This window comes from Equus przewalskii, chromosome 17 (assembly GCF_037783145.1).
Source record: "Equus przewalskii isolate Varuska chromosome 17, EquPr2, whole genome shotgun sequence".
Classification (NCBI taxonomy): domain Eukaryota; kingdom Metazoa; phylum Chordata; class Mammalia; order Perissodactyla; family Equidae; genus Equus; species Equus przewalskii.
The window spans coordinates 63761523-63780117 of record NC_091847.1 but is presented as its reverse complement, the minus strand read 5'-3'; the positions used below and the strand labels follow the sequence as shown (position 1 = coordinate 63780117).

General features: G+C 33.6%; 1 protein-coding gene across 3 annotated transcripts in view; it reads left to right on the top strand.

Moving 5' to 3' along the window:
- Positions 1–18595, top strand: part of CALCRL (calcitonin receptor like receptor) — a 103243-nt gene that overhangs the window by 1745 nt on the left and 82903 nt on the right. For 2 of the 3 annotated variants that reach the window (XM_008518558.2, XM_070580395.1), the window contains exon 2: positions 16850–16917. The exons of the other annotated variant lie outside the window; for it this stretch is intronic. The gene's annotated coding sequence lies outside the window, so the exon portion shown is untranslated. The remainder of the gene's footprint in view (positions 1–16849; positions 16918–18595) is intronic. 3 annotated transcript variants of the gene reach the window in all.

Genomic DNA, 18595 nt, shown 5'->3' with positions numbered 1-18595 from the left:
TCTGATTTAAAAATATTGTAGCTGATTTCCTATCTCCTTTCAATCATTAATTGTATTGAGTTCCCTGACACGTGTAGAAATGGAAAAAGTGTTTTTAGAATATGACTTTGTAAATAGTCATTAGATCATGAGAGGAGGAAATGGAAAGAACACATTAAATGCCTAACCCAATGCCATGGGTTAGTAACAAAAATTAAAATAGCATAATTTTTAATTGAGATTATTCTTTAGAAGGAGGTATGATACTAATATCAAGTTAATATCATACTTTATAATAAGGAACTCCCCAAACTTCTCTAAGTTTTATTTAATTGCTCGCCCAAAAAACATAATTTTATTGCATAATTTAATTAAATTTTTGTAACTGTACTAATAGTATGGCTTATAATCTTTATCTTTCAAAAAAATACTGTTAAAAACAGTAGGCAATGAATATTGAGGGTCATTAGGCAAAGACAATATTTGAGAAAATAATTGAAAGCTTGAAATAAGAATTCATATTTTAAAGTTTGCTTTCTTTAATGATAAGAGAATATCAGAGTATCAATGCATGCTTTCAGTCACAAAGAATTCATTTTTTTTCTGGATGATAGTACCCTATAGGATCATAAAATTAATGCACAGAGTCTAAGCCCAATTCTAAATATGTAAAATGAAGCACAGAGTTGAGAAATTATATGAATAATGTGAGCTGAAATATGTTATACCTGTACTATTCAGTTGTCTTTAAGAAATATGCTTTTGGTTATTGCTACACTGTCTTTTTTTCCTAATATAGCTTAGCGTATGCCAAAATATTATTTGATTAGTTAAAATATGTAAATTTTTGTAATATGTAAAATTACTCATTCACTTTGAAAAACTTGGAATAACAGAAAATTAAAAATAAATTAGAACTCGGTCTGAAATTTTAAAAATTATGTTACATACACGTTCAAGGTGTATGTCCTTTACTCACCAATGATGCCCAGGATACAAACAGGTTTAAAGGGAGTCAATACCCTAACATATTGATGAGAATATTCACATTCACTGGTAGATATTTTAGCATTATTTGAGACATAAAAGAAGTTTATTTCAATAAAAATTTCAAAATAATATTAAGACAAAAAAGATTACCTTATATGCTTTATGTTAATGTGGAAAAATTCTTTGAAAAACACGTAAAAACTAATCAGACTTCAGTTAATAGTATTAGATATTTCTAACTTAGATCATTGTGTAACCATTATAACAATATTTTGCTTTTAATTTTTATCTCCATGGTTAAAATTTGATATTAACTTAATTTTTAAGAACTGCCTTAGAAACTTTTATAGATAAATGAACAAAATGATTTTTAAAGGGTCAAAATATGCATTCACTAAACGAAACATTTCATACTCTTAGGTATGACTTTGAATGCAGCTTGAAAAAATAATTCTGTTTTTGGAGATATGATTATGGTGTCAACTTTTCAGAAAACAAATATATTCAAAGAACATTATTTCAAGTCAAAATTGGCTTTCTTCCTTATCTCTGTTTAGGATTCAGAGAAGCTTTTAACCCATAAACATAAGCTGTATCATTCCAATGGTGTTAATGAAAGACACTCAGAGAGTCAAGTTTGAAGCACCTCAGTTCTTGTCTCAATCAGACGATCAGGGAAGACACTTAAGATGGAAAATCAGTGCACAGCTATTTAAAACATTTGTCTGTGTCTGGTTTTGAAGTCCATGTGTGAACTATAAATGTTTATAATTTCTCAGGAAAGATCTCTTTTTCTACCAAAGTACTTCTAGCATGCTGCACTATTATTTCAAGAAATCCTCTCATTTAATATCAGAAAACGTTTTGATGCATTTAGGTGGAAAATAAAAATTGACCAGAAACACGAGATCAGGTCTGTGTACCAAACAGATATCTCAATATCTTTCCCATTTATTCACATAGACAACCATTTCTGCCCAAATTCTTTTAAGAATAGAAGTTATGCAATCAAAGTATCCGGATAGTTTTCACATCTTAATTTTAGTTCACCTACTTATAAATTGGTTTATAATTTTGAAGGTAAATAGTCTTCATTAGTGCAAAATTGAAGAAATAATAGGTAGAATACATTTACTTGTAAAATTTGGAATATAAATATTGGTCTAGTGTGATTCAGGAAAAGAGAACACGTGATTAGATATGTGATAATTAAATCAACAAAACCCATTTAAATAATAGAAAATATATTTTTATACATTCTATTGCCATTCCAATTTAAACAGAAAAGTCCTCAATAAATCCAGATTATTGTTTTTTCATGTCTAATTAGGATTATAATATTGTTCATTAAATCAGATTAGATCAAATAATCTGAATTTTCCCATATTTGAGTAATCTTAAAATCAAATTAGTTTTTTAATTTAATGTTATTTTACAAAAAACAAAGAAGTGAATTTAATTTTTAAAGACGTAATAGAAGTCTTACTTATTATTATTAGAAAATAAAATGGAATCTCTGGCTGTGAACTGAATTAGGGTCTACGTTTATTAGGTTACTAGTATTATTATCAGATGATAAGTTGCAAATATTTTCCTAGACCATATTTTGTTCCTTTTTTCCCTTTAAACTAGTTCGTTAACTTAAAAGAGATAGTATTATGCAAAACTAACACATTAATATTATTGTTTGCAAAAATGGTCAAAATAGTGTATTTACTTTTAAAATGTAAAGGAAGGTTTATCTTATTATTGCTTCATGGTTTTAATTAAATGTATGATATGTTTCCTACCTTACTACCAATTAAAAGAACAGAAATCTCAACTCAACCCAACATAAATCTACATAAATAAATACCATCCCTATGGTATTGAGGCTGGAGCTCTATACTTTATTGAGGTTATTGGATGGAGCCCAATTTTCAGAGAAATTTTATTTCCTTTAACTTGGAACATAACTTGAAAAACGGTAAGGTGGCATAAACTTTTGTATAAATCTGTTGGTATTTCTCTATTCAGGTTTAGGTTAACCTGAGCTCAGTTGTGTTTCTCATAAAACCATAGAGACTCCTGACCATTCCATGTCGTGTATTCAATAGCAGTGATAGAATGAAATAGTAACCAGCTGGTTTACCAGAGTGCCCCTCTCCTTACAGCTTATTCATGGGGAGGATTATCAGCATATTCATGAGCACATGGTCTAGGTTTTATCGACCAAAACTAAGATAAACTTGTCTTATCTCCAAGTACTGATTTCACAAATTTTACAAATGAATATTAATTTGAACCCATGCCCACTAATGAACCTGAGACCAATTGTTATGCAGATATTTTGTGTGTAAATCTCAGTTTTATCTGCCTTCCAAGGATAATTTGAAGAAAAAAATTGAAACTTTGGTAAGTACTGGAAAAGAATAAAGTTATAACAAAAATAAGGAGAATTAAAACTATGGGAAAAGAATGTCATCAATACAAAACCATGATTTTTTTCCCTTAATTCTGTAGTTATTTTCAAATGTGAGGCAGAAATAGGAGACTTGTTTTTACTTAGATAATGGAAACCTAATATTAGAGTAACGTTTACATGTTATTAATCAATCTACAGATTTTTCTCTAAAAATTTGTTGTCAATAATTTGGATTTAAAACTTTTTAAAAAAATATGCCGATATAATCTATTAGCTAAGGCAAAAAAATATAACTTATGCATTTGTGTTTTAGAAATTTAGATATAATGGTGGTTTGAAGCAATTGCCTGGAATGGAGTACAATTAGACAGCATTCATGTCATGTGTAGTAAAGACATTGCTACATTTTAAGAGTGTTCAACACAATTTCGTTAAGTCCCAGTTAATTAACTAAAATATCCTGGAACTTGTCAGGTTTATTCGCATAGATGTATATATTTATTGTCAGCTTTACCCTCTGGTCCTTGACCGTTTTAGAGGAAGGATGCGCTATTGGACACATATATCCTAATATCCCTGAGGGACAAAAACTTCTTTTTGCCTCAAACAGGAGAGTCTGCCTTCCTACAGCAGCTCTCCCTCCAGAAGTTAGCAGTGGGCTCATCTTTCCACACTGCACTCATACAAGAGAACCACTTTTAGTTATTTATTTGGTGAGGAAGATTGTTGCTGGGCTGACATCTCTGCCAACCTTCCTCTGTTTTGTGTGTGGGAAACCACCACAGCATGGCTCGATGAGCAGTGTGTAGGTCTGCACCTGGGATCTGAACCTGCAAACCCTGGGCTGCCAAAGCAAGCATGCGAACTTAACCACTATGCCACCAGGCCAGCCCCAAGAAAACTTCTTTTAATAAATGGTTTGCTGCTGCCGAGATTATTTAGCTAATTTCTTTGAGAGTTCACCATGTGCCATGTACAATATTAATTACTCATGTATAAACTCATTTAATCTTCCCAAAAACCCTAGGAAATATTATTAGTATCTTTGTTTGCAGATAAGAAACTCCAAAACCAAGGCACAGAGCTCTTGAGTAAATTTGCCCAAGGTCACATAGCTATCAAATGGCAAAGCCAGGACTTGAATCCTGGCCAGCTGGCTCCAGACCTCATACTCTCAACAAGTCTGCTTCCCTTTCCAATTGGTTCCTGGTACCTCGTCCTCCCTAGAGCCAATGGATGCTATTCCCAGAACCTTAGGTTAAAGCATAGAATGCGTCATTCTGCTGAAACAATGACAGAGTAAATAATCTTAGGTTCCCAGGTTAGTCTGTGAGTTTGTGTGATCAGCAGGAATTTTTTTAAAAATCATGCTTTTGTTTCCCACTTCCTTCTTATCAACTGCAAAAAATGAAAAGAAAAAAAAACCTAATATACCACAGTTAAAATATGAGCTATATTGCAGAAGTGCAGCTTAATGGACTTTGGCTTCAGATCATTGGCACATGAACCCCAAATTCACCACTTCTTAGTTCCCCTTTCTCATCAACAAAATGGAAGTGTCAATAATACTGCTTTACAGGGTTTGGTGAGGAATCCAGGAAACAATACATAGAAAATGTTTAGCACAGCACTTGGCACTTAGTAGGTCTCCAACAATGTTAGTGCTCATCATAAATCTTCTGTGAACAGGACTGAGGACATAACTTGCTTCCACACAAAAGCTCATTCCAGTCAACACACAGACAGAATACAACCTCTTCACAGACAGGGACGTGTGTGGTTTGTGACCACAACTTTTAGACTGATCACACTTTTGCCATATATGATATATGCCAGAATCTAAGAAAACTGATATTAATCACCATTTCTATAGAACTTGAGCACTTAAAAAGTGTCTCATACTAACAGTTTATAAAGGTATATTAAAAAGAAATTATTGCTTTTTCTTTTTTTTACACATTAAGCTCAATGAAGTACGTGGTGAGTCCAAAGTCAATCATCATTGACAAATCTTCAACTTGAACTTACGTCCATTGTGACTCCAAATCCTATTTTGTTGTGCTATTGTGTATTACCTACTATTAGCCCTCTTATTACTGATTATGCACAAAGTTGAATGAGGACAACGATCCACCAAATTTAAACTCAATCTCTTCTAACACAAGATAATAAAAGTAAATTTATTGTTGTTGCTTGCATGGATTTTGTGGAATTTAGTACATGAGAGACAAATTTAGATGTTCACCAGGAAATTTTTAGTTTTGACTAGTATAACAGCTGCAGAAGCTCAAAATTAAAAGAACATTAAGAATGACCAGATTAAACTCAATTTGTAGGGCTCCAAGTTTTTGGTGCTTATTTTGTTTTTGTAAAAATGTCTTTATTACAGGGACTTCTTACTACTGCCTAATGGTAGACACATATTTTCTTATACATTATATTTCAAAAACATGATGAAAGAGTACCTGTGCAATAGGATGGTAAACACTCATTTAGGTTTTGGTTTAAGATAATTTATTCTAAAAACTTGTTTTTTAATATTTTAGTAATTATAGCCCACATTGAGAATGTCATTAAAACTATAAACTCTCTCTCCAGACAAAGTAAACTCATCTGCATTCATAAGGCCTCTCATTTGCATAGAGTTGGGTGAGTTTCATGGGATCTTCCTTTTTGATGGATCCATTAAGAGTTCTTAGACTCTTATTTATGAACCTATGCTAATTAATTCAAATAATTATTTTTTTAGAATGAGGTAAATTATATGTGTATATTTTTCAGCCACCTCAGCTTATAAGTATCTGAGCACTCAAAAAACAGACATGGACATCAGAAACAAATGGCCCATAACATTATTTCCATCAACCAGAGGGCAATACTGCAGGGCTCGGGGGTGGGGGGGGGACGGGGGGAAAGCAACATGGTAGCTAGAATCTGCAACTGTTAATTTCCCATCTTCCTTTCTGCACCGCTCTCCGTCCACTAAGTTCTGTCACCTGCACCTACCTAATCCTCATGTTCCTCCAAAGCAAATGCCCAGGAGCTACTTTCTGGCCTCAGGTGTCCAGCAGCATGGAAAAAAAAAAAATCTTCAAGAAGAATTCCTTCTTCTTTGGGAAACTGCAGTGTTTGCTCTTAAAGCGTTCAATTGATTCGATGAGGCTCACACACATTACTGAGGGTAATCAATTTCCTTAAAGTCAACGGATGTCACATCTACAAAATACCTTCACAGCAACATCTAGACCAGTGTTTGATCAAACAACTGTGCACCATAGGCCTAGCCAAGTTAACCCATAAAATTAACCACCACAGCTAGGAGGGGATTCATACATATTTGCTCTTTTTCTTCCCCCAATTATAGGCTTTTAGACTTGGGAATTCTTAAAACGTTCCTACAGGAATGATCATTGGAATTGCAGTGAACTCACCAGTTACATTTATAAGGATAGACAACTTAATAATGTTTAGTCATCCAACCATAGCATGGTATATATTCTCCAGTTGTTCAGGGCTTTTTTTTGGAGATGGGCAGTCTGATGTGGTTCTAAATGAATGTAGAGTAAATGTTTAAAATAATTATATTGTAAATAGAGGAGGGTAAAGAAATATAAAAGGCTATAAGACTTCTACACTTCAAAAAGAAAGGTAGCATGTTTTCCTCTACGTGATCCACATAGGACCTTCCAGAATTGCTCTTATTCTTAGCAAACTAAAATGTGTTCTCATTACAGTATATTTTAAATGGGGAAATTTCTGTTCACAACAGAATTTCATCCTGTCGGAGAACAGCCGTGTTTTAACTCATATAACTGTGCCATTCTTGCTGTTAGGGGGTGCTAGGGTTAAACATCATGATCCTCGGTTTAGCAAGTGCTCCCAATGTGCCAGGCTCCATGCTAGAGGTCAAAGGTAAGCAAGACAGGACCCGGGCTCTGGACAACATCAGCTCCACCTCAGTTCAGTGTAAGACGGTGCTGATTAAAGCATGAACTCTTGATCTGTGCTGCTGGCCGATACTCTATTTTTCGTCTTGTCACAAGATCAAGACCGAATTCCGTAACTAGAGTGTTTTCTAAAATGACAAAACCTGATAAATCAGATATTTTCTGTATATATTTATGATATTTAGGAAACCTTGGATTACAGATGACACATCAAAAAAAATAAAACCCCACCTGAAGTGAAGAACAATCTAATGGATTCTACTGAATTGTATGTGCTTTGGTTAAGATATTCTAAAGCATCTTTTCAACTGCTTCTAATTCTGACATTTCATACTTTAACAGAAATATTTCCTTGCATCTAAATCCATCTCAAAGGTCATGGTTGTGTATCAGAAATTGTTCCTTTTTAAGACAAAAAGAATGTGGTTAAAGAAAATGATATTCTTAAGAATAAAACTTTGAAGAATGTTTGGTTTCATTAATTTGAACAGGAAGGCCTTCCAATGAGATATGAACAAGTATTAAGGTCGGGAACAAACTGAAGGGTGAAACCCATAAAATGACTTTCCTAAATGTTGTTTAATACTTTAATTAATTGAGTTCCTCACATGAGTTAACTTCCTTAATTATACATTTTCCAAAAGGATTTCCTGTGCCGTGTTCCATGTTATCAGTTCAAAAATTATTCCAAGAGACTTACTCAGTCTTTTTGATCATAAAATTAATATATGTCCATATTTTGTGAGCCATATTCCTGCCTACTTCCTTCAAAATAAATACACCAAAATTAACAAAGAGGGCTTTTTTAGTATCACTCAAACATCCTTTAAAAATCCACTAACTGTGTAATTTTTCAGATTAACCCTGAAAGCTGTTTGTTCACTAAGTTCTCAACTGTCACCACTCCAGTATCATAAAGGACTGCATATTTAAGCTTACAAGTTCTCAGCTATCTCAATTCTAGTAGTGTGCATACCATAAAAGACTATATGCTCAAAACTTTTAATGTTACGTGTAGTTTCTGAAGGTGGAGACCTCAATAAGCTAAATAAATCTAGTTCATGGGTTCCTAACTTAGAAATAAGAGACTCCAGCTCAGTCTGTCCTCAGAGGGTTTCATTAAGTCTAACTATGCTGTAGGTCCTGAAAGAGCACGTACTTAACAAAAAAAAGTTAGACTTTTACATTTAGACAACATTCTGCTCCTAATTACTCAAAATCGTTTAGACTTCAAGGGTTTCCCCACATCCTGGTCTATGTTTTTCTTCCAGACATAATTGCATAATGTTATAAACGTGGAAGGGAAACAGTCTGCAAATACAATGTATAAGCTTTTCTATCTGAAGAGCTAGCACAGTATATCCATTCCAATTTGAATAACTCTTTGGAATTAAATCAAATTTGTCACAGGCAACAAAGATCATTGTGCATTGTATTACTTTATTGATATAAGATGATAATAGAAATTAATGAAGGAATACTTATTTGAGTGAATTAACCGAGTAACTTCCTAAGTTTATCTCTCCCCTTTTCTCTACTCTTCATCACATATGCATCATTATAGCACCTGAATATGAAAAAAGTGTTCATTTTCCTTATATGTGGGTCTATAGTTCCTGGATTCCAGATGTTAGTATTGCTTCGTTTTGTTGAGTCCTTCACCTCCAGACAAGTTTATATCTTGCTAGTACCTCTAATTCAAAGGCAGGTAAACACATTATCTAAAGGAGGATTAAAAGTTACCCGTGGGTTTCTTTTAATGAGCACAGAACGCTCTTCTCCCAGGTATCCGTATGGCTAGGTCTCTTTCCTCCCTGTAGTCTTTGCTCAGATATAAACTTTTCTACGGGGCTTAACCTAATCACTATTTAGAATCAACCTATACTGACACTACCACAACCCTCTTGCCCATCTTCATCTATTTCAGTTTGTCCTAGCTTTTTCCTGTAACGCCATTCACTTTGCAGCAAACCACTCACTATAACTTACATATTTTCTACATTATTGTTTACTTTCTGTCCATACTACTAACTTGCAAGTAGAACACTTCTGCCTGGTTTTGTTCCACAACATGTCCTGAGCACCTAGAGAAGTGCCTGCCCATGGTTGGTGCTTAACAATTGCTTAATAAATGATTAAATGAAGGACTATGTTTCTTTATACCAGTCTTTATGCAATAGATGCTGGAGCTGAGATTCTGAAGGTGTTAGAACCATGACACGTTGCCAAAGAGAAAAGTTCAGAAAGTAATTACCATTTTATTATTCTTAAATCGACCTAATATTTATCCCTTCACTACTTCTGTAAAGGGAAATAAATTAGTAGAGATGATTTCTGTAATGTGTTTAGTGTTCAGGTTTCACTGAATTCTGAAGAGTGACCTTTCAAACTAGGGTAAATGAGAAGGTTGCTCAGTATTTTAACACAAAATGTTGGAGCATTTCCCCAACTGGCCAAAGAATGCCTGAAATTGGCAGAATTTCTTGTTGAAACTGGCAGACTTGCCAACTGTTGCTTCCCAACAAAGTCTTACTCCATTCCTATTGCCTTTCTGGACAATAGCACTAAGGCTATAGAAGGAGAAGAAAAACTTAGCAGTGAAATCAAAAGAAAGTAAATCAATCTTTTAAAAAAGCATATATGGTTAAATACAAGGTCTGTTTAATTGCCAAAAATTCTACATCTGCTCAATAATTGATGTGTTACGTTTGTTAATCTGGAATTTATAAAGCTTTTTAAAGTGTTGATTTGTTGATTCGTAAATATTTAAAGATAATTCTAAAAAGAATGCCAACTGTCAATGGCCTTTCGTCATCGTACAGTCTTGCAAGTTTTCCATACTGAAAAGCCAAAGGACTATTTTATAAATTGAAATATATATTTGTCATTAAATAAAATCATGATTTGTTTGAGAGCCTCATGATGGATTTTCATAAAATATGTCTTCTGAATTGACACAAATCACAAGTTATAGCAATACTTTTCTTTTCTATTTTAAATTCTCCATGTGTTTGAGACTCAGAATACTAATTGTCCGTTCACCTAGAAATATCACAATTGAGTTATTTTTCCTTCTGAGCCGAGGTATGTGTATCATTCAGGGAAACAGCAATTTTCATTTGAGAAAAAGACTAATCCTCAAAATACATCCAGAGATTTCAGGGAAAATAGGCATATAAAATACATCAAGGTTGTAATTTTACTTTGCTTCAATGTATTATCACCACATATTAACACACTGATGGATTTTAAACCGTAAGCAACAAACTAGTTTAGATTAAGCAACTCTCTGTCCGAAATGAAGTATTGCTCAAAACGTAAAAAGTAAATTGTAAAATACCTTTTTCTTTAAGTCTTCCAGAACTTTCTGAATTCATTTGATGTGGTCATTATTGAATAATATGCTTTCAAATAGTTATTATTAGAAATCACAAATGATAATAATGTCCTTACAAAAACTGTATTTTGTTTTAAGAATTAGTCTACATTCAATTTATTTCTGGTATATTTATACATAGCATGAGAACCCAATATTCTACAACCCATTTTCCACCAAGTAGCTTAAAATAGACAAGAATAATAATAAAATAAAACTGAACAAAATAATTTTTAAAAGACAAAAGAGTGACAATTTCTAATCTAGATGGGCTTGATGAAATGGTGGAAAAGGCACTTAAAAATAAACTTTACAGAATAAAAACCTTGATAGAATTTTTAATTCAAGTACTTTGCAATTAAATTGGAATGCACAAATGATCACTTTGTCACACTGAGCAGAGACACTTCACACTTTCTCAAGCTAATATCAGTCCCTACAGTGACAAGTGGGTACTCCCAGTAGTCCTGTTCAGAAAAAGGCGTTGCCAAAAGATTTGTTCCCTCTCATTCAGATTCTGCAGAGGCACCACATATTCTTGAGAGCCTTTTCTAATATGGTGTTACTTGTAGGATGAAAACAGATGTTTTGAAGCCTGACTAACTGTCTGATCCTAAATTAAGTATAAAAAGTTTCTGTCAATTTATAACAGTTTCACTAATTATTACAATTGACTCTCTATTGAATAGTGGATTTAAGGGTATAGAATAAAACTCATATCTGTTTTAGTAGTTCTTCAGCTCTTAAATATGCTAGATCACCTTGATTATGTTAAGGATCTCTATTCCAGGAGATTGCTAGTAACACCAGAGACATAACTAGCTAGTCTATAGCGTGAAATATGACCTTAAATCAATTTTTTAATTCATATTGTTGCCCACAAACAAATGTTGTTAACAATTGTCTGATTGGTCTTATTTTAACTGATTTCTTTTACTAAGTAGGTCCTCACTTCATTTATTTCTAAAGGAGTGGATGAGCTCTCTGTGTTTACATGTATCACATTTTTAATTGTATGTTTTTAAACATATAATTTAAAAATTTTACACACCCTAAACTTTTGTCCCTTGGAGTAAAATCAGGACACTGCATTTTGTTACAGGTCTGGTGACAGTGTCTTGGTAAATGGCGAGGTGAAATGTTAGGAGATTTACTCAGAAGTTGATGAAACTAGAAATGAAAGGAACAATTACGGAGTTAAGGACCAATCAGGAGAACAGAGAACAGAGAAGATTCAGAATTCTCACCTAGAGAATAAAGCTATATGACTGTAACAATGTATTTATCTTAGTAATTATTGCTTACTGAGTAAAAGACTGATATAAAACCAGAGTGAAGAATGGCATTTGGAAGTAAAAGAAACCAGAGAAAGAAAAGGGGAGTGAACAGAACAAAAAGGAAATGAGAAAGAAGATAAAAGGAAAGGCTATAAAAAGATAAAGATAAATTGGTTCAATAAGACATATTTTATTCACCGGAAAGGTTAGGAAATAAAAATCCAGCACTGAACTGCATCAATTAAGATGTGGAGACAGTTTGGATACATGGCCATGCACACAAAGTTGATATGCAAATGCCTTCCAGCTGCTTGGTCTAACATTTCTGATAGGAAAACTTTGTCTGCTCTTTTGTTTGGGGAATGGAGGTGAGTGTTAAGCCTAGGGGTTATTTCTTCTGATAAGAGGTGAAGATTGTTTATGAAGAAGTTGTGAGAAGCAAACACTACCTCCTGGGTGGTAATCATCTTCTAACACTTGGACCCAATTGCTCAAGGTAATGACTCTCCCTTTGACTGGAGGGTTCGTAGAATCTGACCTACTGACAGGTCTTTGTCTAGGACAATTTCTCAAAAGGTAGCCCAGAAATTGGGCTACTTTAATCAATCACACCACATTTAAAGCAGCAAAGCTGTTTGGTAAAATGCAAGTCCTTCTTCTCATTCCAGACCTCCTGGAATCAGTCTGGGGTGGCTCAGCACACAGAGGGAGGTGATGTTTAAATGATCCCTGTGTGCCCTCAAAGCAGCTTTCTCTTTCCCGAAGTCTGGACATTGTGAGCATAAGACATAACAACACCATAAGGTTCAAATTTACAATAACAAAAGAGTGAACAAGGCACATGTTTAAATCAAGTCATTCTCTTTCTAAATAATGAAGCAGTAAGTATAAATTCACAGTGAACTACACATAAATAACAAGAGATTATTACTTTCCCTTCTGATTCTGGCTTTGAGAATTATTAGTTTTCTGATTCGGGGGACAGATTTTCCCTGTCTGAATCATCCTAACTTAAAAGTCTTAGGAATTTGATAATAATCCAAAATACATACAACTTTACTGACCTTTTTCTCTTTCATTGGACCCAGGGGTAAGTGCACACACACACACGCACAGACACACATATACATTGATTCATGGGTTGTTCATCATTGGTGTTCCAAAACTTCCTCCATTTAACTAGGAAAGTAAACTAAAGTCAAATAGAATTCACACACCTAAATCATATTTGTAAAGTTCAAAGTGTTTAAATTGTGCATATGACTATGATTTAACTGTAAAATCTTAAAAGAGGTCTAATCTTAACAATATTCTAACAAAAGGAAGTGAACTTTCAAATTGGATCAGTACTGTGTGAGGCAGCTGCATTTCCCACCCAACCCCTCTGACCTATTTGAAGCACATTGCATTTTTATGTATTTTGATCCATAGATTCACAACGAATCCATGATTTCAAAGGAATCATACTCTGCATACTGTTCTACAAAAACTTTTTATAATTTTTAAAATCTCATGCATATAAATAAATACCTGTATATCTAGAAGCCATTTTGTCCATCATGTTCCTCCCTGATTAAGTCACATACATGTCCCCAAAAGTAAGCCATTAAACTAAATTTGTACCAGTCATTCTCTTGCTTTACTTTTTTATCACATATATATGAATTTCTAAGCAATATATTATTTAGTTTTGTTGTTTTAATTTTTGCTTTTACGGAAGTGGAATCGTTCTGAATATAGTCTTCAGAGACTTACTTCTTTCGTTCAGGGCTATGTTTTGGAGAAGCATCAGTGTTAACGTGTAGCTGTGGTTTTTTCTTTTCACTGTTGCAGTATTCCATAACAAGAATGGATCACAATGTATTTATACTTTCTCCTGCTGAGGGACATCTGGATTGCTTCCACCATTTTGCTATTACAAACAATGAAGAAATGAACGAATTTTTTTTTTTTTTTTTTACATATCTCCTGGTACACACGTGTCTGAGTTTCTTTAGGGAATATATTTACAAGTGAGATTTCAGGATCCTAGCAATCAAAGTGCCTGTACCAATTTATACTCCCCCCACCAACCAACAACGTCCGAGGTTTCCATTACATCACATCCAATACTTTGTAGTATTGTCAAACTTTTTAATTTTTCCCGGTCTAGTGGGTGTAACATAGTGTTTCATTGTGGTTTTAATTTGCATTGCCCTAATTATGACTCACAGCAAATTTGTATGTAAAATGAATTAAAATTTTCCTCTGAAACATTTGCTTCTAATTGGGTAGCAGTGGCTTGATGTTGAGGAATTACAGTTAAGCCACTTTTGTTTATAATTATTTAAGAAAAGGACTAACCATCTATTTTTGATTAGGTAGTCCAGGAAAGATTGTTTTATTGCTTTTAAAACTGGGACTCTATGAATAGCATTTCTTATAATGAATAAGAACACAGATTGACAATGCCTCGAATCATATCCCTAACTTTCCATTTCCCTTTATCTAAAAACTCCATCAGATACACGTCCCCTTTAAAATAGAGAGGAAGAAAACAAATAATTCCATTCAGATGTCTGTGTGCTTTTTTTTTTTTGAACAGATTTTATTTTTAGAGCAGGTTTAGGTTCACAGCAAAATTCAGTGGAAGGTACAAAGATTTCCCATATACCTGCTCTCTCCGCACATGCACAGCCTCCCCCACTATCAACATCCCTGACTAGAGTGGGACATTTGTTACAACCGATGAACCTACATTGACACATCATGATCACCCAAAATACATTAGGATTCACTCTTGGCGTTGTGCATTTTATGAGTTAGGACAAGTGTATAATGACATGTGTGCTTGTTATAGTTTTTTGAATATTTTAAATCATTTATGGAGCTTACAAGTCTCTTGAAAGAGGTAGCATCTCTCTTTCTACTGTTATAAAACTGTTTCTGATATATAAAAACCTCACAGAAGGCATTGGAGTTTGTGTCTTTCACAGGATCCCTCATTTTGGAAACCACTTGATTGCCCTTAGATCCATCAGCTGAATTTAACCAATATATTTCTTCAGGGTTCTGATTTCCTCTTAATAAATATGCTTAGATTTGCCTTTTATTCTTTTGGCTTAATTGTTGTGCTTCACTATGGCAACACTATATCAAGAAGTTTTCTCTATTATTCTTATTTGCTGTATCTCTTTTCTGTGTTTTTAAGGTTTAGTTAATTTTGACTTCATTGTGTACTCACTTCAGCCGGTGGTGCTACTTGAACAAAATTGGTTTTCTTTTGAGTTTTTTCTAGGTATCGCTATGGTTTTTATTAAGGCTTTGTAATATTTTATTTGTATTCTCTTTTCTTGGATAGTGATCTGTTTTTTGGTACTACAGATATTGATATTTTTCAGAGGAAAGTGGAAGTAAGACCATACTGACATATAGATTATTAATATGTGCAACACATTTACTAACCAAAATTAACTCATCAGTAAATTTTCTGGTAGCCAGAAGTAATCATTGATATATTTATTTTCTGCTTATTCCAAATCACCAAAAGGGTAGAAAGATTCTTCCATACAATTTCAGCTGGGATGAAAAATGAAATTTCTAGACCCATGCAGAAAAAATAACACTCTGTGGTCATTTCTATTTCTAGTGGTATTTTCTAGCAAGTTGGGAAAATATTCAAAATAAACTTCAACTTTGAACCTTCTGAATTCCATATGTATGCTGGTAAAGCCTGAGACTGACAAGTTATTTTTTCCAAAATAGCTTGTACGAAATCCAGATTCTAAATAAATGCAGAGTCTCTATTGATGTAAAAATACACCTCTGTTTAATGTGACCAGACTCCAATCTTAACAGCAACATATACTAGACAATTTATGATAACATATAATAAATGATTAAAATATACGAAGAGGTAAAATTTTAAAAAGCAATTTTACAAAATAATTAAAACGTTTTTTGATTCACAAAAGATTTGGTTGCAAAGATTGCTTTTAACGTAGGCGTTCTTAATACTTTTGAGTTTTCACATAAGATCCCTATTGCTTTCATAGAAATCCTTGGTAATAATTCAGATGTTATTCTTAGAAGTAGCAGCAAATTGATAATCCATAAGGATAAGTTCAATAAAAGCCTCTCAAATCACAAGAAAAGCTAATGAAGATAAATAGTTTGCAAATGCAAATTTGACATTTTTGAAGTTCTACAAGTCCATATACTGTGTAAATGCAAAGGGAAATGTGCTAGATTATGGCTGTATCTTGCTTTCAACATTAGTTTGATTCTGAGAAGATACATGTAAAGCACGTTTGTAGACATTAAGTCTGTTTAGCAGTGGACAAATCTCACTAGTTAGTAACGCCCTGTGTTTAAAGAGAGTTAAATTTCATTGCTGACATGGTCTAGCCTCTGGCTCCCTCTTGGCAAGTTCTACATCACTTTTTCCCCTCATTCACTCGACCTTTATTATGTTGACTCTCTTTCTGTACTTTAAACCAGCCACATTATTCCCTCCTCAGAACCATTGGCCAAGTCATCCTATCTACCAGGAGCAACCTTTCTGCTGAACATTTCAGAGCGTCCACCTCTTCCTAGTGCTAAGATCTTGAACAACAGGTACCATCCTCCATGTTTGTATCCCTTAAAATCCTCATGCTTAAGAAATAAGACGGCAGGAACAAAGTTCTTGATCACTTCCAGGTTAGCATGGTGGCAATCTAATTGTGCCTGATACATCTTCTTCCAACTTCCCTCTCAAATGCAGCATTTAAAATACATATGTTCATGATTTTAACAAAGAAACACGCTAGTGTATAATTTTAAGTTAAGTTCTATAAAAGCCCACTATCCACTAATAATATTGCCAAATTCACAGGAATGTTCTCTTGTCATCCAGGGTCCTACGATGATGCACCAACCACTTGTGTTGCCACCTGTCAAAACCTTGGATGGCCCTACTTTCAGGTATTGCATACATTCCAAAAGACCATTCATGACCTAATGAAAGCAATGTGTTGGATTTCCAAAGAAGTCAAGGATAATATGAAAATGTTAATGATAATAAGAAAGATTTCACAGAATAATATACAGTTTAACTTCAAATGACTTCTGAATAAAGGGAATTTTGAAAGATAATCTGACAAAATACTGATAAAGAGGGACTAATAGACATCTGTCAAAATTACAAAGTCATTTCCTTAGGACGTTTGAGTGTGGATTTAGCCCCCATGTTTCTGTTCCCTTGGCTAGAGGACTAGGAATGTTAAATAATTGGAATGGGTTCTATCAGATTTAGTAATATTAGTAATTTAATAACATTAGCCACCAACACAAAAACATCACACACACACACATATAATGTCTGTGGCAAATATTATAACTATTGTTATAACTAGATATATATATATATATGTATACACACATATATAGAAAACAAATTATGTTTAATGTTATAAAATAATAGCACTATGTTGTTCATTTGAACTAAATTCCTTTCTTCAGTAGACTTCTTTGTTTTCTGATTTAAATAGTGACTGATATGTTCCTAAAAATGGATGTAAAACTTCCCCATAGTTGGAACGTGAGAGGATATCTTATTTATAAAGAAGGGAACAGAAAAATAGGGAGCAAGCTGTTTTAAAAGTTAAAATCACTCTAGATACTATTTTTAAAACTTCTGGCAAAGCAGTTTCAATCTTAATCCTGGGCGTTAATTACAAGCTTTAGGGGTATTGGTGCGTCCAAAAAAGATGACTGTTAGAGATGGATTCGCCCTCTTATTTATATTTGACATTATAGTACCATGTCAGATAAGATGTTAATTACGCAATTGTTATCACACCTCACAGCCCCCTTCTCAACAAAACTAAAGTAACTTTCCTGTCCTAATTTATTTTTAGACTGCAAAGTATTTAACAATTCAATCATGGATCATCTTAATCAACTATAACAGCATTAAAGAAAAATAAAGCCTACTAAATTATTTTATCTTTAATTCAAAGCTGAGTGACATAATTTCATCTCCTGTACTTAAGCTGTGATTTTTAAATTCCCAAGTCATTCTGCCAGACCCAAAAATAGACCCTCTATAATTATTCTTTGTCCCACAGCATGTCTTTGGGAAGCCATCATTGTTTTTCTCTCCTTTTATGTGTCAGCTTCCTTTGCACATTACATTTCATATGACTCACTGTTCCTTAGTACAATGGTCAAAATGCCTACTTATACCTGACAGCTGGATTTTTCTTCCTGAACTGTTTTATGTGAAGTGGTGCCAGATCAATTTTTATAAGGCCTCAATTTTGCTTAATGAAGACATATAAGAAAGAGTATTAAGTGGAAGAAAATTCACCTACTAAGCAAAAATTGATTTTGGCCTCCACTATCTGTGTGTGCCAGTCATCTTCACGTGGAAATTAAGAGGATTACACAATATTTTTTCTAAGTGTCTTTCAACTTATAAATCCTGACATATATTGGACAGTTTGAAGGAGATAAATTGGAAGTGGCTTGTCAATGAAAGGTCCAAATTTAAATTGCTTTCCCTGCATTAGGTTGGTCTCACAGGAGTATGGTAAGATTTTTTTGTGAGAAGTTCACTGCCCCTTCTGTAATTTTTAAAATTTTGTTTCTAACAAGTACA